Below are 24,666 nucleotides of genomic sequence, written 5' to 3' on the forward strand. Positions count from 1 at the left end.
GAAAGAAAGAAAGAAAGAAAAGTCGCTGTAAAGAAGAGGCTTTAAACTCAAACCTGATTGATCAAAGATCCCCAGCCCTGCAAAAACCTAAGGAGAAACAACTTGGACAGAGAAAACAACAAAGTGCCAAGGCCAGCTTGGCTGGATCCTATTTGGGAGGAGAAGTAAGGCCACCAGTGTTGGATAGATACAGGGCTAATTAAGAATATTTTGTCTTCTCGGGGCGCCTGGGTGGCTCAGTCGGTTGAGCTTCTGACTTCAGCTCAGGTCATGGTCTTGCAGTTGGTGAGTTCGAGCCCCGCGTCGGGGCTCTGTGCTACAAACAGCTCAGAGCCTGGAGCCTGCTTCAGATTCTGTATCTCTCTCTCTCTCCCCCTTCCCCTGCTCATCCTCTGCCTCTCTCTGTCTCTCAAAAATAAATAAATGTTAAAAAAAATTAAAAAATATTTTGTCTTCTCAATTGGAAAACAATTGCAATAAATCACAAACCAGTTAATGAGTAATTATTTATTTCAAACTCACTATGCATTGAACTGATCCGTTAGATGGGTCTAAAATTGCCCTTTTGCAGTTGACAAAATGGAGTGAAAAGTAGTGAAATTCTTTTAAAAAACAATTATTTTCCAGTATTTCAAACCTACATAAATGGTCAGAGAACCATATCTATTAGACTTAAGAGACTTGACCTGCTCACATTTTGACATTATTTCTTCAGATGCCTCTTAAGAAATAAAATGTTACAGATATACTTGAATCTTCTTCATACACCCTTGCTTGTGCTATTTGCCCTGCCCCCTTCAAAGAGGGAGTTACCACTGTGAAGTTGGCAAGTATCCCTTCTCTTCATATTTTTATAAACCTTCCTTTATGGGGAAATTATAGATATAGAAAAGGGAAAAATAAAAACTGTATGGATCTGGGGCACCTGGGTGGCTCAGTCAGTTATGCATCTGACTTCAGCTCAGGACATGACCTCACCGTTCATGAGTTCGAGCTCTGCATGGGGCTCTGTGCTGACAGCTCAGAGCCTGGATCCTGCTTCTGATTCTTTGTTTCCGTCTCTCTCTGCCCCTCCCCCGCTTGTGCTCTGTCTGTCTCTCTCAAAAATTAGTAAAAACATTAAAAAAAGTATGGATCAAAGATTTATCACAAAACATCATCTAACTATTGCCTAAGCAAGGAAAGAACAATGCCAAGACAGAGAAGCACATGTTGTACCCCTGTGATCACTAGTCTCTCCCTTCCCTCCAAAGCGTGTACTATCCTGACTTTAATAACAATTGTTTTCCAAGCAGCTCTTTATAATCTTCTCATCCATACTTTAGCTTTGCCTGTTTGTTTTAAACTTATGTAAATGGATTACTACAGTAGTTAGAGTTTGTGTCTGCATCTTTTTTCAATCATGTGAGATTCATCCATGTTGTGTGTGTTTTTGCAGTTTATATGCATTGTTGTAAGTTTTTTGTGTGTGTATAGCATTGTTTATCCATTCTAATGTTTATGGATGTTTGAATTGTTTGCAGTTTTTTGACTATCACAAACAATGCTGCTATAAATATTCTCAGAGCCTATCTCCTGATGCTTATGTGTTGTCATTTTTGTTGGGTGTATACTTAGGACTGGAATTATTGAATCATGGGATATGTGTACCTTGACCCTTAGCAGAAGAAAATTCTGAACTGTTTTTCAAAGTGTTTGTACAAATTTATAATCCCACCAATGTGAGAGTTTTTCTAAAGTTCCCCATCTTGATCTACACTTAGTATTTCAATTTTTCAATTTTAGCCATTCTGGTGCATGTATAGCATATTATCTCTCTGTGGTTTTAACTTGTATTTCTCTGTGACTAATGATATTAAAGGCATTATCATATGCTGACTGACCATTTGGATATCCTCTTTTAAAAATGTTGAGCTAATTTTTGATGGTTAATAAGTAATTAATGATGGTTAATATTTAAATTGAGTTCTCTTTTTTTTCTTATTAATGTGTAGGTTTTTTCATATATTCTAGTACAAACCTTTATAAGTTACATATGTACTGAAATAATTTTCTTCTACTCAGTAGTTTGTCTTTTTACTTTTTTAGTAGTGTCTCTTGATGTAGTCCAAATTATTCATCCTTCTCTTTCTGGCTATGCTTTTATATTCTGGTTAAGAAGCGTTTTCTTACCCCAAATTATGAAGACATTCTCCTATATTACCTTCTATAAATTTTATTGTTCTTTCTTTCATATATAAACCTACAACCTACCTGGAATTGATTTTTAAAAAATTTTTGTGATCAGTGTGAGGTAGATGTAAAGTTTCATTTATATTGGGTACTGATAGCCCATTGTCCGAGCATCATACAGTGAAAAGATTTTTTCCACTGCTCTGAAGTATCACCTTTATTGTAAACCAAATGTCTGAGATGGGGGGTCAGTTTGTGTGCTATTTACTCTATCCTATTGGTCTGTTCTTATTCTCATATTACATTATCTTATTAAAGGCTTATAATAAAGTTTCTGATATTTGGTAAGACAAATCTTCTCTCCTTGTTCTTCTTTCTAAGATTGTCATGATAGTTCTTATTTAATGCACACGCACACACACTGAGATTCTGATTGGAATTTCATGAAATCTATTGACACATTTGGGGGTATTTGACATCTTTGTGAGTTTTAAAATTCACAAACATAGTATATTGTTTGATATATTTAGGCCTTCTTTAAAATTAAAAGATCCCTAAATATCCCATTATTATTTTAGAATTTTCTACATAGAAGTCTTTTGCATTTTTTAAATGTTTTTTTTTTTTATTTTTGAGAGAGAGAGAGAGAGAGCGAGCGAGAGCGAGCATGCACACAAGTGAGGGATGGACAGAGAAAGAGGGAGACACAGCATCTGAAGCAGGCTCCAGGTTCTGAGCTGTCACAGAGCCCGACGCGGGACTGGAACTCAGGACCGCGAGATCATGACCTGAGCCAAAGTAGGATGCTTAAATTAGTGAGCCACTCGGGTGCCCCATCTTTTGAAATTTTTGTTAGATTTCTAGGTATTTGATAATTTTGATGCTATTAGAAATGGTTCTTTTAAAAAAGTTTATTTTCTAACTATTTTTTACTGGTATATAGAAATGTAATTGATATTGTTGACCTTGTATCTAGAAATCTTGGTATCTCTGCTTATTAATTTTGATAATTTTATAGAATCTTTTGGATTTTCTTTGCATTTAATCATATGATTGACAAATAATATTGATGTATTTCCTTCATTTCTAATCTTTGTTGGAGGTGGTCAGATCAGGCATTTTTGTATATTCTTGATCTCAGAGAGGAAGTTTGTAACATTTCATCATTAGTATAATATATTTCTATTGATATAGGTTTACTAGAGAAATATTTTCTCAGTTTTTTCTTCATATGCCTTTATTTCACTTTCGTTCTGAAGAATATTTTTAATGGATATAGATTTCTAGGTTGAGAAGGCATTTTTGGCCATTTTCACTTATAAATATCATTCAATTGCCTTCTGGACTCTATTGTTTTTATTGAAAGTTTCACTATTATTCCTTTGAGGGTAATATCTTTATCACCCTCTTTCCCCAACCCTAGCTACTTTTAAGATCTTTTAACTTATATTTTCAACATTTATACTTTTATGTAATTAAGTGGAGATTTCTTTTCGTTCATTCTGCTTGGGATTTATAGGACTTCTTTGATCTTGGGATTTATAGGAACTTTTTTGAATGTTCTATTTCAAGTACGTACTACTGTTTTTCTCTTTTTTTCCCCCTCCTTTCTTTCTGGGACTCCGGTTACATGTATTTTAGGCTATATTACTGTTTTTCTCTCTGCCCTCCCCTTTCTATTCTCTATCTTCTTTTTTTTTTTTCTACCTCTATTCCTGAGAATCCAATAGTTGTAGTCTTTGTTCTTCTCTTTCTACTGCCTGTTTCCGCTGCTTTTCATTCATGCACTTTTGTTCCCTTGGGTATTTGGTTATGTTTGATTATATAATAAATATTGTATTTGCAAAATTGTTTGTAAATGTTATCTTCATCCAGAGAGTATTTATGTTTGCATTTACTAAGTGCCTCAGGGACACTAACTATCCCCGGTCTACTTTAAAAATCTCCAGGATTGACAGGATTCAGAGAGCTGCAATTCCTATAAGAACCTGTCTACTCGCAGTTTACCCATGCTCTAAGGGTAGCCTCAGAGGATCCAGTCCAAAGCTACAGAGATCCACCAGCCTTCTCCCTGCTCCCTGCTGGTGATTCTTGGCCTGTAGCACCGCAAGTTTGTTAAAAGTAGTCCACAGTTTCCCTGCCACTCTGCAGCACCTTCTACAATCAGCTGATGCCCTTGAGGGTACAGAGCCTAAAATCTGTGACATCTTTGATCTTACTTGTCTTTTGATTCTTGGTCCAGTATTTTTTTTTTTTTTTTTGGTATTTTCTTATCTTCCTTATGACAATGCATTTATTAAAAGTTCTTTTTCTTTCTTTCTAGTATTTCTAGTTTTCCCTAGTGGGATGATTGATCTGAAAGTTCTGTCTATGCAGTGTTTCTACTGTGTCCTTAAGTATTCAGAAACTTGGGTTTCTATTACTCACCATAACCTAATCAAGAAATTTGGGATATATCATTGAAAAACTGCTTCTCTGCTATTTGTAGAATTTGCAGTCTGGTTTAATTATTGAACATATATTGTTGAATCATATGAAATATTACAAGGTGTTAAGTGTCACAGAAAAATAAATGAACATAAAGGATTAGAAAAAAGTGACCACTGCTTTAAAAATGACTGTTCTGTGAATTTCATAATAATCTTGGGATATAGGAGAACATTCATAGATATAAACGGATGCCCAGGGATTATAAGTGCTTTAACTAAAGTCACAGATTTAGGGTCTAATTAGAAACTGGCAAGAATTAGAACCCAAGTCTTCTTCTGTCTTTAACATTTCTTTGCCTCCTCTGACTTTGAAGACAATTACTGTGCATGCTATATATCTTGCATATAAAATACTTTTTTCCCTTGAAAATATGATCATGTCACTGTAATATAGGAACTGGAAAATTGTTACAATGTTATTAATAAATATTGAACTTGAGGCACAATCAGGTTGAAGATTAGGCCCATTTTGTGAGAGGAGGTGGAAAAAGGAAGACATAGCTTCAAATCCCAGCTTTGCCACTCATTAGCTACATGGCCTTGGAAAAGTTGTCTAAATTCTCCAAACTTGGATTTTCTTATGTATAGAATAATACCACCTGCCTCAACAGGTGGATGTATGAATTAGAGGAATTACATTAAATAACACATGAAAATCACTCCTGTGTAATAATGAATTTGGCCTTTATTCCTGTTTTCAGAGAGGTAGGCTCTAAACTGCAATTTTTCTAGTACTAGGAGTATTTCTTATTCCTGGTAGACCATGATAAGTTATGCTAACAAAATTGGTGGTGCCTTAGATATTTAAACCTAATGAGATTACTCGGGATGGGGGCTGGTCATACCAGATAGACTAACCCCATGATCAAAGGGTTAATGCTTTGAGCCATGTGATATTAGCCTGACCACCCCAAGGAGGACACAGAAGCTGGAGACTGAATTCAACCTCATGGCCAACCATTCCATGAGTCATGCCAACACAATGAAACCCCAACAAAGACTCTGGATTCTGGGTTTGGGTGAGCTTCTCTGTTTTTTCTATTGTACAGTATAGTGCTTTTGGTGTTATCATACAATGATGTGCCTGGAGGGTGATGTGTCCTGACTCTAAGGAGAGAAGACAATGGAAGCTTTGCATTTAGGATTCAGACTTCTCCCTATGCTTCTCTCCCTTTGGCTGATTCTGGTTTTTATCCTTTCACTGCAGTGAAACTGTAATTTGAAACATAGTGCTCTCCTCAGTTCAATGAGTTATTCTAGCAGATTAGTGAACCTGAGAGTGTAGTGGAAACACCTGAATTTGTAACCATCTGGTCAGACCTCTGAGGACCTCTGTTGCCATCTGGGGAGCTCTGAACTTGTGCTAGTGTCTGAAGCAAAGGTAGTATTGTGTAAGACTGTCCCCTCAACCTATAAAGTTAGGCCCAACTCTGCGTAGTTGGTATCAGAATTTATCATAATTACGTAGCATAGCATTCAGCAAATAATAGGTGTTAATTAATACTCATCATTTGTAGTCAGAAATGTGATTCTTATATTCTTTTTTTTTAATTTTAAAGTTTATTTATTTATTTTGAGAGAGACAGAGAGAGAGGAGAGCAGGGAAGGGGTAGAGAGAGAAGGGAGAGAGAGAATCCCAAGGAGACTCCGTGACGTCAGCGCAGAGCCTGATGCAGGGCTCCATCCCATGAGCCTTGAGATCATAACCTCAAGAGTTGGACGCTTCACCAACTGAGCCATCCGGGTGCCCCTGATTCTTATATTTTTAATATAAGTGTAGATGCTCCATCACTGCCAGATATAGGGCATTTAAGTTTATCAATACATAAAGTTAGTGAATAATTAATGAATTTGTTGAAGATAATTTCCTCACCATCAAAATGTATAATCACTGAGTATTTTTATTTCTGTTCTCTTAGGTGGTTTGGCTGACTGAAGTTTGAAAACTAATGTTTCATTATGTGGTAGCATATTGGTAACAAGAGTAATTCTCCTTGGATTACCTTCTTATAATCTATATTTTAAGAGTCTCTATTTAAATTCACTCTAAGTTCTCACCATTCACTGAGAGCCTTCTCTGTGTTAAGCATAGAGCTTAGATAGAAATACAAAGTCAAATAAGATAAGATCTCTTTACTCCAATGCTCATTATCTAGTGGGAGAGGCAGGCATATTAATTAACAACTCTAATAAGGTAGACTGTAATAAGTGTTTTAACACCGTCACAAGCACAATGCTATGGGAGTATTGGGGAAGAAAATATTAATGTCAGATATTAAACTCTATTATCATAGGCTTAGATTCTTGACATAAAGCGAATGTTACATGTGAAATTCCTCTGTAAATTGCTATTGAGAGTTTCTATCTTTGACAATTGTGCCAAGCACATGGCACATATCATGGATTCTCAATCTGTTGTTCTCAGATAGCCTGTGGTCCTAAAAAATCTTTTCCTCTGATTTATTTTCTGTTCCTTTGAAAAATCATTGTAGAAATATCTTTATTTATTGCAAATGATATTTTACAAGTATTATTTTACTCTGAAGAATCATATAAGAATCATGCAATGGATACTAGTTGTCATTTCATGATTTGAGTCTGAAATAGTTCTTTATTGATGAAAGGTAAACATATTTGACCTTGCCATTATAATTAGGGAATCTGTCTTTGTTTACAACAGACTGGTTTAACATGGAATATGTCAAACTTGGAGGGGAGGTGTGACCCAAACCTGACCCAAACGTGCTTCCAGTATGGCCATGTTCTTGGAAATGTTCTTGCAAATAGGAAAAGGAAGCAGCAAAGCTAGAAAAATGAGTTAAGCTGACCATCCTGAAAATACACTTGAGGATGCTAATCAATTTCATGAAACTACTGGCAATTCACTGCATCCAAGCATAAGACTTAGAATGTGATACATCAGGCCTTCTATAGTTTGACACCACCCTACCTCTCCAGCCTCATATTTCAGAAACTCCTTGGTTTCTCTACTCTGTAGTTCTGGTTTTTCCAGAAGGGAAGAGATGTTTTCAAGAGTTTTATCTCTGCCTATGCTATCTGCAGTCTCTGTCTAGATTGCCCTTTGAATATTAGTCTGCCTGATGAACACCTATCCATGTTACAAGACATAGATGATGCTGAGTTCATTTATGAAATCTTTCTGGTCACATTTTAGAATGAATTCTGTAGTTAACAGTTTATAAAATGGCTCCCAGACATGGTACCCACGTCTAAGTATTCACACTCTTCTGTAATCCCCATCCCTTGAAGCTGGAGTAATGACTTACTTCCAATGAATAGAATATAGCAAAAGTATTGGGGTAGTATTTCTGAGATTAAGCTATATGAGACTGTGACTCCCCTATACTTCTGATTTTACCCCTAGCAGTTTCTCCACTAGACCTACCACAAAAGAAAGCCTGGTTCACATATGCTATACTATTTCAGTTTCTTCAGACTTTGCTTGCACTAAGCCATTACTAGAATGGGAAAAGGTTTTCAGTTTCTTTTGTTCTCAAATTATGCTTTGTTGCATTCCAAAGCTATTGGTTATTTTATGGTTCTTCGGTTCTCAGATCATTCAGACATCCTTGTGTTTATCCTTGAGTTCCTCGTACAAGACTAATATGCTAGACTTATGGCTTTTGATGGCTTGTCTCCATCTACTTGTATTTCAACAAGGGATATCTTGTCACTAGGTTTTCTTGTAACTATCTCATCCAAAGGTTTTTGATATTGCTATCTATTTGCTTTGGAGTCTCAGCAGGTCCAAAAATTATGAAGTTTTCATTGCTACCAGCAATCCAGAATTCTCTACTGTTTTTACATTTTGATATAAGCATCTAAACTTTATTCTAGGGGACCAAATTCTTCTTTGTTCTGAGTCTATGTGCTTCTGAAGGTGTCGCCTCAATCCCCTTTTGCCAGGGCTAGGTATATATGTCAAACCTGGCCAATTAAAAAAAAAAATCACATAATAATGATTTATTCAAGAAAAATAAGTGATCCAAAAGGACTAGGACTTTTGTTTGAACTATTGAAAAACAGATGCATTCTATTTTTGACAAAATTTTAACTGGTTGACAAGCACATGAGACCCACAAATGATGCCAACTCAGAGTAGCACAAAACCAAGAGACAAAGAGAGACCAACTTCTGGCAAAGTTATTGGGAACTGTTAATTAGGCTATGCCTGAAAAAAAATTATACTCCTTAGATTTTTCAGTTATTCAAGCCAATATGTATCTTCAATAAGTAAATCTAAGTGTGAAAAAATTATATAAAGAATAGTCAGGAGAAGTCCATGCAGAAGTAGAGTTGAGTTCACTTATACAGAAGTGGCAGAATCCAGTTGAAGGAGAGCAGCAAATAGGGGCTTTCATGTTGAAGAGGCCATAATAGAGAGAATATGTAATGTATTTTCCAATGCAGGACATTCTTAAGAGTTTAAGGGGTGCTATTAATAAATACTTGGGATCAACAGGAAAAAATGGGACTGTCCCAGGCAAACAAAGACACATGACCCTAGCCATGAGAAGATGATGTCGGCAAAGGCATGGAGGCAGAAATGAATCTGCAGAACTCAACGTACAGGGACTAGTGGAGTCCAGCTGTTGCACAGGTGACATCATTATTAACTAAATTTCTGATGAACATGTTTATGGGCAGATAGCAAAGGGCCTTGACTTCCAGGGTAAGAAATTATAGTTCTCGTAGGCATTACTCTATCTATCGGATGAAAGACAGATTAGAAGCAGGAGAAATGACTGAGAAGTCTGCTTGCTTGATTGGGACTGAGTGAAAAAACAAAGAAATCCAGTGTCCCCTCTAGTTATCATCAGTTAGGTTGGTGGAGCCTAGGGGATGCTCCCCAGTGATGCTTCCAGTTTCCAGGAGAAACTTCCAGCTCCCAGGAGATGCTTCCGGTTTCCAGATATTCTGTTGATGGCTCAAAAACAATAGGGGTTAATGGAAGGATCCCTGATGCTGTTATCACCCAGCTATCGTACCTTGGGCAAATGACTTGATCTCTTTGTGTTTTACCTAATGGTAGTAATAGTTCATACTTACTGGGTCATATTGTGATCCAGCCTCGGGGTTACCTTTACTTTCATGGGCTCACTTAATTATGCCAAAAACCCTATAAAGTTGCTTTTCCTATTTATTCATTTTATTTCAGATGGGGAAAGAGAGGCTTATAGAAATAAGATGTGATGTGTTCGACACACAGCTCCTGAGGAAAAGTCAGACTCAGAATCTAAATCTCCTTGACCTCCAAGTCTGTGCTTCTAACCATGTTGTCATGTGACTTTATCTTCATCTATAGAAAGGTGGGTATCAAAGTCCTGCACAACCCAGTTAACTGTACTCTTGTGAAGCTCGTTGAGATAATAAATAACACAGTGTTTCAAACCTAGGACATCCATCCCAGCACACAAGACTGCAGCTTATTGAGGTTAGCCCTCAAAGTACTGACCACAGATTTCCACACTACCATTCTTCCGCTTGTCCTAGGGACCCCTCTTTGGGTTTATGGATGTTCTGGGATATGGGTTTGGAGATGTTCTAAGTATCTTATAAAGTTATCCTTCCTGATGGTCAGTTGATAAATCTGTCTACACTTCAATAGTACCTTTACTGTGGTCCTTAGCTGAGTTTATTCACTGTTTTTCCTTGAGCCAAGGCATTTCTTTCTCCTCAGGTTCCCAGAGTCCCATCTGATCATCAAAGTAACCTGTTCCTCCTCTCTAATTCCTTCACTAGACTCTCTATTTTATCACATGAATCCTCCTCCTGACCAACACCCCCTATTTTCATTTACTTTCATAAAGACTTTGATAGTCCATTAAACTCAGAGTTAGAATTAGTATCAAACAAAAAACTAGTCTCGTTTCTTTGAAGTCAAGGAAATCTCAAACTTCAAACACTCTTAGGAAGTGTGGAGAAGTAAGTGCATGGAAGAAAAGAAAGATGAGCAAAACAGTCGTTTCTATAATAAATCAGGTTGAATGCTCATATCCTGTCACATATGTGAAAGTGCTTGGAAAACTGAAAAATGATCCAGAAATGCAAAGGAATGTATAAACTGAATCCCCTCAAGACTGGGTGAATGTTACTCAAATACTCTGATTTAGTGATATTTTCTAAGATTCTTCATCAACATAAGTCACAGGAATTACATTATATAAGCAACAGGCACACACACTTGTGATTAATTAGAAGAGCCCTTAATAATACTGTATAATTCTGCAGGTGAGCATATTGGTTAACAAATATACAATGTAAAACAATACTCTGTGGTACATCAAAATTTATACACATTAAACCTTTATCAACTTATTTAGAAACTAACTCATATGATAATGGCCCAAATAGCATTAGACAGTTTCACTGCATTTTTTTTTTTTGAGTGAGAATAAAGTGCTATCTTTAAAGGAAAAAAAGTTGAACTGAAAAGATATTGAAAACAAAATATCCATTTTTGCTGCAGATGTTAAAAATGGAATAATCAAATATAAAATGAAATAAATATTCATGAGTCATGATTCATCTCCCTCACTTGATAGGAAACTGATATGTCTCTATGGTAACAGTGAAACTGCCATCCGGGAATGAGCACTTCTGTGTGTGTGTGTGTGTGTGTGTGTGTGTGTGTGTGTGTGTGTTTTCATGAACATATAATTTCAGAAGCATGTGATTAGGAAGAAGGAAGAAGCTAAAATGAACTGTCACTAGGATCAGTTGAGGTAAAGGAAAACAATGGGACCAAAGAAAAATCTAAGTGGAGAGATGAAGAAACAATTGGGAAGTGATTAAAAAGAAAACAAACAAACAAAAAAGCATTTAAACAAAAAGAAAAGAAGACTTCATCCAAGGACAGGAGTTAGAATTCTCCATTGTGAAAAATGAGGGTTTTCTTTCAAGTCTCTGAAGTCGAGCAGGAAGGTATAAGAACAGTGGTTGAATCGTTCAGGGTCACAGAACCAGCAGCAGATGTTCAACTCTGTCTCATGATACTAGAGAAGAATTTCACTGTTGCAGGGTTGCTGATTTGGGTTAGGAGAGGAGAAACAATGGGGTGAAACAATTGGATTTGGATAGGTTAGTAGGTTCCACCCAGAGATTCCAGCTAGTAGGGTAAAGACAAAGAGGTGTTTCTCATACTTCAAGTCTCTGAGTTAGTGTTGGGAAAATAGGGGTATGGCAGGCTTTGGAATCACTAGGCAATGCAGGAGCACTCCCCATGTCTTACAGGAGGGAACCCAGGAGAGGTGATGCAGCAGGGACTCTAACAGCTGAGGGCAGATAATTGGAGGCCTTATGGAAGAGCAGGATTGGGTTCTTCTTCTGTACTAATCTTCCAACATCTTCAGATTTAAGGAACTGCCCACATCCTTTCACTGGAAGAATCCTCTACTGGAGGGATGAGGAACTTGAGAAGATCCATCCAAATTTTCCAGGGACTCAAGTCTCTGCTGATATTTTTGTTATTACCGATACTCCTAGTCCTAAAAGAATCAGGCAGGAGACCATGTTGTAGAGATGTTGATTCCAAAGTTGATGTCCTGTTTTCTTTCCCTTACATCACAAGCAAAGTGAAGAACATTGTCCTAAGGTGTGTTGGTGTCTCAAGATCTGAATAGTTTTGCCTATTTCTTCCTTCATAAAAAAATAAATACGTAAAATATTACCTTGGGGCACCTGGGTGGCTCATTCGGTTAAGCATCTGACTCTTGGTTTCAGCTCAGGACATGATCTCATGGTAGTGAGATTGAGCCCTTCCAGGCTCACAGTGGGCATGGAGCCTGCTTGGGATTCTCTCTCCCCTTCTCTCTCAGCCCTCCCCTGCTCATACTCATGTGCTTGGTCTCTCTCTCTCTCTCTCTCTCTCAAAAATAAGCAAATAAATAAATAAAAATAAGACAAAACATTACCAGAGGAAGGATTCCTGAATGATTTGGTAGTCTCTTATTAGGCAAATTTAAATTTTTATTGAATTATTACCTCTATGTTACTTCAAAATGAAATAATGCTGGAAAGTTTATAAGAAATTACTATTTGGAAATGTATGTTTTCACTTCATCCTCCTTTTTCACTTCAGCACTATCATATTCTATTGTTCTTGGTCCCTCCATTCCAGAGTCCCTAAGGATCAGTTTCTCAGAGACTAAACATCTGGTTTTCTGGAAAAGTTACAAAGAGCCATTAACTTGGCTGTGCAGGACGAGGTTGAGGGAATAGGAAGAAGGATGTCTGATTATTCCATATACAGATTTTTTTCAACTAATTTCCAGCTCCATCCCTCACTATGGCCAGTCAATATGCCTAGTGTCTCAAGTTCCAAATCTCCAGTAATCTGTAGGGGAAAACTTGCTTTTTAGTATTGGCTCCAGCTGTAAAGGCCTAGGTTTCAATTTCCTTTTACCCACTAGGTTAGCTGCCACCCCACTATTTCCTTTCTGCATGTTAACATTTGTTGACATTTTTTCACTTTCATTCCCACTCATTTTCTCTTTGTCGTTAGGATTTATACTTTTTTTTAAAAAACAGTATTTATATTTTAATATTATTTCCATTGAGAGCAGAGATAAACACAATTTTCCATGTTTGAGTAGAAGTCTTAAACTGATGAGCTACCTACTATAATGTGGAGAAATATTTAGGAAACTATTTGCTGGATTTCTTGTCTCTAAGTCCCTCTGAATTACGTAGCAGGCAGCGTGCATGTCTCATTTTTCCATTACAGTCATTCCTTAGTACCTAGATTTTGTGGCTAATCTTTTCCCTCACCTGGAGACATAGGAAGAGGGACGTCAGAAAGCTTGGATGAGGTCTTTCTCTTGAGCTCTAGAGCCAGGTATATCCAACTGCCTTCCAGTCCTCTCCACTTGGAATTCCCAGAGACAACTCAAAACTAAAATATTCCAGCTTGACTTAGCCCCATCCTATCCAGCACCCAACCTCTTCTCTTGCTTTATTGGCTACCTCAGCAAATGGTATCACTCTCTACCCACTTTTCAAAGACAGGTACCTAGAACTCATCCTCATATCCTTACTGTTTCACTCCCCTCCTCAGCATGCAAATGATTGCTAACTTCTTCTTTCCATCTACTCCCCCAGTGTGGCTCACCTGTTTCCTCTGTGTTTTTTGACTCTACCTTTCCAGCCTCCTTCATGTCATACTTACATTCCAGCAACAGCTTTCTCCAAGCTAGTCGCTGTCTTTATGTCTTTCCCATTCCAGTTGGTTATCTACACTGAACTCAGAGTGCTTTCTAAAGCATAAGTTGGATTTTTTTAATGTCCTTATTTGAAACACTATAATGCCTCTCCACTGTGCCCAAAATAAAGTACAAATTTCATGTCATGATCTAGTCCCCTTTTATCAAATGCCTAGCCTTACCTTTTGACACTTTTACTCATTTTACTATAGAGCCCTTCTTTTAGTTTCCTGAATGTGCCACACTCTCTTTCACTGCTGGGATTTTAACATGCATTTTTCTTTTCTTCCTGGGACATCATTTTTTTCCCCCTTTCCTGCATAATCCAGGGAGCAATTGTTGAGTTAGCTGTTACGTAACTCTTACGTAACCTTCAAGACTACATTTAGAGGTCATTTACCCCTCAGATGATTCTCTGATATCCCTCCATGAAAAAGTAGTTATTCTTCCCATGTATTTCATTAACTTTCTGTTTATTTATTTCAGCATTTATCATTTTGTATCGAGTCTCTCCCACTAGATGGTAAATTATTTCAAGGCAGGGACTGTATCTTGTTTTCTATCGTATCTCTGATACCACCATTTTTAGCATTGCAGTAGAGCCATATAAATGCTTATTAAATGGATTAATGAAATAATATAAGAACCTTGTTCAGTGGCATCCACTTTGTTACGGGTCTTGTTCTGATCATATATTCCAGTCCTGTTACCTGTCTTTCTTCCTCTTTCCCTCTCTCTAGTTCTAGTTCTAATCTACTCTCAGATTCAAGCTTCATTCTCTGGTCTGGGTTCTTATCAAACCTCAGGACCAGGATCTGTGTGCTTGCTGAGATTTCGATTATATATTCATTATTAAGCAGTATTTATTAAACATCTATAGTGAGTTAGGTATAGAGCTCATTCGAAGATACAGCAGAGAATAAGATTGGCTTAATCTCCACATTCACAGAATAAAGATTCTAACTGGAGAGTATTGGAGGCAGTATTGGAGGCAGGTGGAGGCAGTATTGGAGTAACTTGCCTTTTAGTTTCACAGATCCATAGGTGTAGAGAAATAGTGTCTCAGAAGCTGCACTTCATGAATTATACCTAGGATTGTCATCCTCCTTGGACCTGATTTAGATGAGGAGATGTTGGTCTTTGAACTGACATTATGTTAGGATGCCATGATAGGATGCTATAATAGGAACCTTGGTAGGGAGATGAATGTATTTTGCATGTGGAATGGATATAAATCATTGGGAGCCAAAGGACAGACTATGGAAGACAGACTTTAAGATGGCACCCATTATTCCCACCTCCTGGTGTTCACATCCTTTTATAATTACCTCCACTTGAGTGTAAGTAGGACCTGTGACTTGCTTCTAGCCAATGGAATATGAAAAGGTGATAGGATGGTACTCCTGTGATCATGTTATGAAAAAGTCCATCTTACTAGCAGACTTATTTTAGAGACTTCCTCCCTTGCTGAATTTGGAAGATGGAAGGGGCCATGTTAGGAGGCTCACATGGCAAGGAATCGTCTCTAGGTGACAGCAAGAAGTTGCGACTCATTCAGTCTTACAGTCACAAGGAAATGAATTCTGCCAACAGCCTAAGTGAACTTGGAAGTGAAACCGAATCAAGCCTCCAGATGTAACCCCAGTCCCGGCTGACGTGCTTAATTGCAGCCTAGCAGAGGATGGAGCTAAGCCTGCCTGGACTACTAACTCACAGAAACTGTGAGATAACAACTGTGTGTTGTTTGCAGTTGCTAAGTTTGTTCTGCAGCAACAGAAAACTAACACGGGGAGAAAGATGACAAGCAAGTAAACATAAAGAGTGTGAATTGGGTTAACACATGAAGGAAACAAATAAGGTGATATTATAGAAAATTTAGACTGTGGCTACTTTAAATGGAACATGGCTACTTTAAATGGAACAATCAGGAAAGGTCTCTCTTGAGGAGATGTTATGTTGACAGAGGGGAGCTAGAAATCTTGGGATGGAATAGAGGATGACATGTCAGCTGAGAGAATTTTTGATGCAAATGCTCTGAAATAGGAAACAATTTGACACATTGGAGGAATCAGAGGCCACTGTATAAGAAAGAAGGAGAGTGGTAGCCCCAGTGTGTAGATTTTTGGACCAAGTACTAAGGAATTCAGACTTCATTTGTAGTGCACTGGGAAGTCTGTGAAGGACTGTTAGCAGAAGAATGACAAGATTTACCCTCTATCTACCCTGTGAAGAATGGATTAAATTAGGGGCCTTAGGATAGGGCAAAGATGAAAGTGATATAGTCATTTAGGAAGCTATTGTCGATGAGGATTGATCATGACTTGGATGGAGGGGGTAGAAGAAGAGATACATATGGCTCAGGGGTCAAGGTAAACACAGCCTCTTCATCACGTATGTAAGGCCTTTCCTGGTCCGGCTCCCAATTACCTCTCTACCTTCCACTCTCTTCCCTTAGTGAACTTCTGTCCCAGCACACTGAATTTCTGCCAAGTTCTTGATGTCATCTATCTCTGAAGTCTACAAGGCCTGACTGAAGCTCTCTGTTTTTACAGTGCCCTTCATTTCATACTTTCCCTCTGGGCAGCTCTCAGGCCCTTGGGTATCTACTATGTCTATCTGTCCATCCTGATGCTTCTTAAAGCTCAAGCTTGCTGAAATAACAATGAAGGAAAAATATTAAAAGAAGCAAGGAAAACTAAAAAAACATCTTGTAAAACATTATTCCAGTAAAATTAACGTTCAAGTCATTTTTTTTGGATTTGTCAATTTCTTTGTTATTTTGACCCCTTCTCCAGTTGTGGTGAATTCTGAATATTCCTATTTATCATGTTTAGGAAGAAGCAAGAGAAAGTGGAACAGCCTGTGTACCAAAACAAAGAGGGGAAAAGCCCTGTAATTGATCACATTTACATTCCTAGAAAGAACACATTTGCAATTTAACCTGCCCTCTGGAACATGAGAAAGGAAAAGAATAAACAACTCACTGATGTACATCTACAAAGGCTATTTTGTTTCTCATTTTGTTCATCATATTTCAGGGCTTCTGAGGGATGGATATAAACTAACATGGGGTGAGTAACCGTATTTAACCAGGTAACAATTTTTATCTGAATTAGACATTAATGTGGCCCCGTTTAAAGAAAAACAACACGTTTCTATCCATATTTTTAATCCACTTGATTTTACTTGAAATAATACAAGAAATTTTTCTAAATTTTTTTTTTTAAGTATTGAATTTCACAGATGGTTGTACCCAGTCATTGTGAGGCAGTTATTATTTTGTGGTGATCTGGAAATGTTTTCACTTGTCAGAATGTTCCAGACTCTTAATCATGGTACTTAAAGCCCTCCCCCTTGGGTCCAACCTAACTCTCCAGCCCCTTGGGCCTCTATTCCCATTCTTGCCTAATCCCTGGAATCTTGCAACACCAGACCACTGATTATTTATTCCCTCTTATGCACCATCCCGTTTCATGCTTATAATTTACCTAATCTTATTTAAAATGCAAATTATAATTTAGTGGATCTAGAGAAAAGCCAGAGACTCTACGCTGCTAACAACATCTCTGGTAATGCTGATGCTGCTGGTTTGTGTGAGATTTTCCAGGAGCAAGGATTAGGTAGTCTAACAATTTTATTTCTGATCATGCCGTCCAACCTTGCAGATTCCTTCTACATGGACACTCTAGCCATGACACAACTCCAACTCATTCTCCTATCTTCAGGACAAATCTTACTTCCTTATCCTTACGTGAAACCTTTTTCCTGCTAAGAGAGCGAATTAATACCTTCCTATTCCGGTGGATTTCCCTTACACTTAGGATAACATTTAAAGTCCATACTAGGTTTACAAGGGCTATGTCTCCAATCCCTTTTCCTCATACTTTCCTCTTGCTTACTCCCACACTGCTCTTGTTCTACCTGCAACCGGCCAAACATGCACTCGTTTTAGGGGAATTTTTCTTTTAATTGCTCTTCCCATCACATGTCCTCATGGCTTGGTCTCTCATTTTAGTCAAGGATTTGGTCAAACATCCCTTCCTCAAACAGGCCACTGCATTGAGTTGACCCTTACGCATAGCTGCCTGGATGAGATTGAAATGGAGGCTGAAATGTAGCCTCTGTTTGGTTTCATAGGCAAGATTAATCTGATAGCAGAGGACAGAAGAGGTAGACAGACAAATCAGAAAACTCTTGCAGTTGAACCAAATGTGAGAAAAGGAGGACTAGGGTAATTGCTATGGAAACAGGGAGCCATGCTGGTGCCCAGGAAGGGCTGCAAATACCTGGAGAAAAATGCCCAAATGTGCCCTATAATGCAACTGTCCAGCTTTCAGATTGGTCTTCCTTGACCACTCAGTTTAAAATAGCAACCTGCCAACTATTTCTATCCCCTCACTCTGCTTTAGTTTTCTTCCAAAAACAAGGGCTCAGATATTTTATTATATATCTTATTGATTTGTTTTTGTTGTTTGTCTTTGCAACCTTGAATGTCAGCTCAATGAAAGAAGAGGCTTTTTCTCTTTTGTTATTGCAATATGTCTAGTGCCTCGAACAGTGTATGGTATAAAAATAAACATTATATAAATATTAACTGAATAAATTGATGAATGAATACTCAGAGCTTCCTTAAAACAGAATAGGGACATAGATGACAGATATAGGCTCAAGTCTCAACTTTTCTACTTGCTAGCTGTGTGAAATTAGGCAAGTTACTTCTCTTCTTTGGAAATGTTTCTTCATCTATCAATGGGAATGATAGTAATACATGACTCATTGGAGGGTGGGTGTAATGACATGGGATAATAAATGTAAAGTTCTTAATTTATTACCTGGTACTTCACATTTATCACACCCTATTGCAGTTGTTTACTTTTTGTTTTTCCTCTTGGCTATGAGCTCCATGAGAGCTCTTATTCCAGGGCTTATTAAGTACCTAGAAAAGGGGTGCCTGGGTGACCCAGTCTGTTAATCCTCTGACTCTTGGTTTCAGCTCAGGTCACGAACTCACAGTTCGTGGGATTGAGCTCCACATCAGACTCTGCACTGACAGTGCAGAGCCTGTTTGGAATTCTCTCTCTCTCCCCTCTTTCTCTACCCCTCCCCTACTCTCTCCCTCTTTCTCTGCCTCTCACACACTCACTCTCTCTCTCTTTCAAAAATAAATACATTTTAAACTAAAAAGTATTTAGGAAAACCTATTTTCAATAACTCATTCATAAACATTATTTTTGGGGCTACTGCTCTGTACCACGTACTCTGCTCTGGCACTGGAGATACTCAACAAAGATGCAGACATGGGCTGTCATGTAGCTTCTGTGAAGTGAGGGAGACAGACATAAACAAAAACAAATAAGAAAACTTCTATAGTTTGTAATATTGTGAGAAAGAAACAGAGAACTGTCATAGAATGACCTTAAAGGAAATATTTCTTTAACATTTTTGTGGGGTGAAGATTGTAAGTAATATTTGTATTTGTTTATTTTAAATACCCACTGATAACCCATTGTATTTTATTAGCAATATCCTCTTCTTTGTCAATCACATATATGATAGGTGTTGGGGCTACTTGCAATCATTCTGACAAATTTCTCAGGTATGTGGATCCTGGTCAGTAGAAGGTGAGATGATGTTTATAGACCTGTTGTTTCTAGCTCTACCCTTCCAGAGCAACCAATTCTCTGACTGCCCCAGAACTTCTGTGGGAGAAGCATGTGATGTGTAATACAGAACTGTTTCTGGGCTATATAAGGGTCCTGAAAGTCAAGAGAAGGCCCATTTGGTGGGTTTAACTAAGGAGAAGTTAATGAGCAGATCACTGTGGTGTAGATGGGGTTAAATGAATGATCAATTCTACTGAAGTATCGGGGACTGACCACAGAGGGAGCATTACTGCCCATAGGTAGGAAGGGGCAAGAGAGGAGCATGTGTTGCCGGAGCAAGGAGAGCTGGGGTCACTGGTAAGAACTACTCTATTGAATATTAGTAAAAAAATGGGAAGGGCAAAGTCCCCAGGATGGAGAGAATTGTAAAACCTTTATATGGTATGGTTGTATCCCATATATAGAATGGGAGAATCCCAGGAGGTGAAGGGTGAACTTTCTGAGCACTCTGTTTGATCCTTTTCCTTTTTGGAGTGTTTCTCTCCTTTCTTCATTCTTATTCATCTTACCACTCCCTTTAGTGGTCACAGCTGTCAAAACACTCCTACATCTTTCTCTTCCATTCGTTCCCCATGTTCTTTTAGGAAAAACTCTCTTTTCTAATTCTCTTTGTTGACAGACACGAAAATACATTATTTGAAAAACCCATGCTATAAACTATCTCTGGCATTAAGTGATTCTTTGACTACTCTTTATATATGAGCTGACCAATTTTTATCCATCTTTTTTCCCCAGACTAATTGAGTTCAATATTCCTGAAATGATCTAAAAGATAACAGGATTTTTTGGTTAAATGTTCAAAATGGAAAATGAATTAAAGTGTTATTCTTTGAGATGTGTTGAATAACTTCCACCAATGCAATAAGCATGTGATTTAAAAATAGCAATCTTCTTCTCAAATAGTATGCCATTTTAATACAACAAAAATGAATTTAGATTTACTTATACTTGGGAGTGATTCTGTGAGCAAAAATATGGCATTTATTAGTTCTATTTTTAGCAGCATGACTTCTCTTTATTTGTCTTCTGCTTTGGAATATATGTTATGTATATAGTAATTTATGCATTTATAGTTGAGTTATGCCATTGACTATTAGGTTAATTCATTTATAAAAAAAGAAATGTGTAAGACACTCACTATACTACCCTTTATAATAGTTGAAACAGTTGCTCATTTAGAGTGGCATATCAGCTCTGTTTTGCTCTCAACATTTAATGAGAGGCAGTCATTTGAATCACTTTCATCAGCCTGAAGCCTGAATTTCCAAATGTTGCATATAAGTGTTCATTGGATTTGTGTTTCATTCTGGTAGAGATGTTCTTCTAACGGATTTTGCCTGCAGCTGGTGGTATTCATTGAGCAATGGTGGAAATCAATTAAATTATCCTCTTTTTCCCCTATAAAAATGATTTAATAAATGTACAAAATTTTAAAGGGAAATATATTTTAATATTAATATAAAATTTAACTTGAATCCACACTCAATCTCTTCTTAATAACTGGATCATTCTTCAGGAAGGTCGATGCAATGATTTCACCAGGTACGATAGATAAAATTTCATTTAGGCCAATTCATTTAATGTAATGGAGACTTTTCATTGTTTGGCACATTCAAAATCTTCCATTGCTTAAGGCCAGAGTTAGAAATAAGGCCATGGAAATTTACTCTTTTTTCTTTTTCCTCCACAAAGAATGCTAGATTTTCTTGGTACATTGTATGCTAAGCAAGAAAGAGTAAAAGGAATAGATACGGGACACTGTAGTCTTGTAATGCTATAAACTCTTCTTATTTATAGATTACAAATATGTGTACTTTTCCATGGTGAATTAAAATTATTGCTCTAGACTATGCCTGTGAAAAAGAAATCCAAAAGTTATGAACAGTTTAGTTTAACAATAATTCTCTAAAACCTCCTGTTGAATCATATGAATACGAGCCTCATTAGAAAAATTGCTCACAAATTTTTGCCTCATAACTTTTGATTTGCATGAAATCATATTTGCCTCATTTGTCAAATCTATTTAAACTGAGGTATGTTTTCCCATTATTGATTCTGATAGGCTAACACTGGAAAATCAGGGTCACGGGATTAAACTCTTGTATGATTATAGCGATTCAGCAAGAGCATGTAATACACAATGCATTGGAAAGACAATCTATTGAATACCTGCCGTGTGCGAGACATTAGGACGGAATGCTGGGGATCCAAGAACACATATAACACATTTCCTGTCTTCCAGTGCTTCCACAATTCGGTGGGGGACACAAATAGGTGAGAAATCATTGTATTAATGGGAGGAGTGCTACACTCTTCTGGCTTAGATCCATGGGAGGAGGATGCTTCACTTGCCCTGGAGAAGACATCCTAGAGGAGAAAACATCTCAGCTGAAATTTGAGGGGTACAAGAGAATGGTAATGAAGTCAAGCAGAATAAGCATGATACTAGTAGAGGGGCAAAATGTGAAAAATTATCAAAAAGGAAAAGTTGTATTTTACTAATTTCAAAGTTCTTCACTTAGTTTTTATAACCCTCTGCATCTTGGCCCATTTTTTACTTATCCATATCTCCTTCTCCTTCCTGAGAGCCAACTTTTGTTTAAGTAAGTACTACTTACTTACTTTAAGTGTTGTTGAAGTAAGTATTCTTACTTACTTTAAGTAAGTATCCTGGATTTGCCACTTTTTATTTTCAGGCTCTATGTACTTGCTTAGGCAAAGCTGCCGTTAATCTGCTTTCTAATCAAACTTCTCCCTCAGGACAAACTCAGGCCTCACTTTCCCATCGAAGCCTTCCATATAGAATTATACCTTCTCTGGGCTTCTCTTTTAGGATCACATTGCACTCAAGGCAAGCACCCCTTAAATTAACACATAACTAATATTTCTAGTTTATTTTTCCTGAGTAACTTGGGGAACAGCATAGTTTTGATCTGAATCCTGGTGGTGACTCTTTTAATACACAGCCTTGGGTATGTATTTGCCTTTCTTGTAAAATGGGGATAATAAAGCATATCTTGAAGCGTTTTTATGAGGATAAAATGAAAAAGGGATATATTGAAAATGCTGTTGGCAGTGCAGAGTTGGAATCACCTAGAAACCATGGGAAATAGAGGTGGATAATCTTTATAAAATATAAAATGTATAAAAAAATGGATCAAAATGAGAGACATCGAAATGAGATGCAAAGACTTAGTAAAATGACACAATAGATATTCTTTTTATGGATTATGTTGTGTATTTCAGTGGCATAGGGGACATTGAGGGGATATAGTCCAGGAATTAAGAGAATATCTAGTAGGTTAGTAATTGCAGGTAAAAGGTTTTGTGAAAAGTGCAAAAGGATATATTGCAATGGGATCTAGCATCTGGAGTACTTACTGTGTGTCAGTATTATCTGGTATAAGCATTCCAGTGTATATATCATTCGAACCTTACCATGATCTTATTATCACTTTCATTTTAAAGCTTATCTATTTTATTTATTTATTTATTTATTTATTTATTTATTTATTTAGAGTGAGAGAGAAGCAGGGGAGAGGGGGAGAGCGAGAAGGAGAGAGAATCCCAAGCAGGCTCTATGTTATCAGCGCAGAGCCTGATGTGGAGCTCGATCCCACAGACCGAGATTGTGACCTGTGTTGAAGTCAAGAGTAGGACGCTTAACCAACTGAGTCACTCAGGTGCCCCATCACTTTCCTTTTATGTCTATGGCAACTGAGGCCCAGAAAGGTTGGATGAAAAAAGAAAGAAAGAAAGAAAAGTTGAGTGACTTGCTCAAAATTATGCACTTAGTATGCCAGGGTTTAAACCATAAGCTATTTCTTAACTCTACAGAATACCTACAATCACCCCTAACACAGAGTGTTCATTTAGAAGAAGGTAGTTTTTGAGTGTATAAGAATCTTGCAGAGTTGGCAAATTTAAATTCTGGCTTACTGAAGTCTCAAATTATGAGCCTCCCATCATAGAAGGCACAATTATATTTTCAAAGTAAATAATCTCTGTGAAGAAAAGGATAAACTGTGTTCAAAGTCCTAACACATTAAAAGTATTAAGGATAATGAAGAATAAGGAACTTGAGTGGCTAGTTGATTGAGTGTTTGAACTCTTAATTTTGACTCAGATCATAATCCCAGCATCGTGGAATTGAGACCTGCATAGGGCTCCACTCCAAGCATGGAGCCTGTTCAAGATTCTCTTTCCCTTTGCCCCTCTCCCCCATTTGTGGTTTCTCTCTCTCTCTCTCTCTCTCTCTCTCTCTCTCTCTATATATATATATATATATATATATAATGTTTATATATGAAAGGAAGGAAGGAAGTCAAGGTAAAAATAACACATATCAACTGGAATTTACTCCTAAATGCCAACAAAGACTCTGAATGAGTGAGGCTTGAGCACATACACATGGAACACTCCATTTCCCTAAGTTTCATAGGCATCAATTTCTTGACACCTAAGCAGTCTGCTTTGGTTCTTCCATCTGTGTCCAGCCTGGGATTAGAAATCAGCCTCACCTGGGATTCCAGCCTCAACTCTGTAAACTATGGCCTCCATAGGTCTCTAGAGGCCGCTCAATACAGCTCCCTATTTATATGCTTGTATGTGGAGCAGAGGGGAAAAGGAAGGTGGTTTCACCAGGAAGAAAGGTTTCTTCTGTGCCTTAGACATGATAGAGTGGGCGTAGTCACTCAACAAATTGCATCCCTTGTCTCACTTTATCCTCCTTTGACTGAATTATAAATAATTTAAATGCACTATATTCTTTCATATGGTTCATAGTTTTTAATAGAAAATTTCTTAATAGAAATTTTGGTGTCAGGTGAACGATATTGAGTCCTCTCTCTGCTACTTCCTGAGATTTAAGGAAAGATATGTAATTGCTATATAGCCTCGGTTTGACTTGTAAAATAGGGACTATAATAGTACTTGCTTCTTGGACTGTTTATGAGATTCAAACTAAAAATTATATGTAAAAACAGTGGTGTCTATACCTTGGTAACCCCTTAGTAGAAATTCTCTATTGCCATCAAGATTTTGCTCAGTAAATGCTTTTTGAGCTCAGTTACTAATTTATTCTCTCCTATGTAAAACAGCTATCATTGCAAATTTATAGTC

General features: G+C 37.4%; 1 protein-coding gene across 5 annotated transcripts in view; it reads left to right on the forward strand.

Moving 5' to 3' along the window:
- LOC128312907 (collagen alpha-1(IX) chain-like) overlaps window positions 1-24,666 on the forward strand; it is a 228,472-nt gene that overhangs the window by 175,200 nt on the left and 28,606 nt on the right. For all 5 annotated transcript variants that reach the window (XR_008292834.1, XR_008292852.1, XR_008292851.1 and 2 more), the window contains one exon: window positions 9,841-10,003. The gene's annotated coding sequence lies outside the window, so the exon portion shown is untranslated. The remainder of the gene's footprint in view (window positions 1-9,840; window positions 10,004-24,666) is intronic.

This window comes from Acinonyx jubatus, chromosome F2 (assembly GCF_027475565.1).
Source record: "Acinonyx jubatus isolate Ajub_Pintada_27869175 chromosome F2, VMU_Ajub_asm_v1.0, whole genome shotgun sequence".
Classification (NCBI taxonomy): Eukaryota; Metazoa; Chordata; class Mammalia; order Carnivora; family Felidae; genus Acinonyx; species Acinonyx jubatus.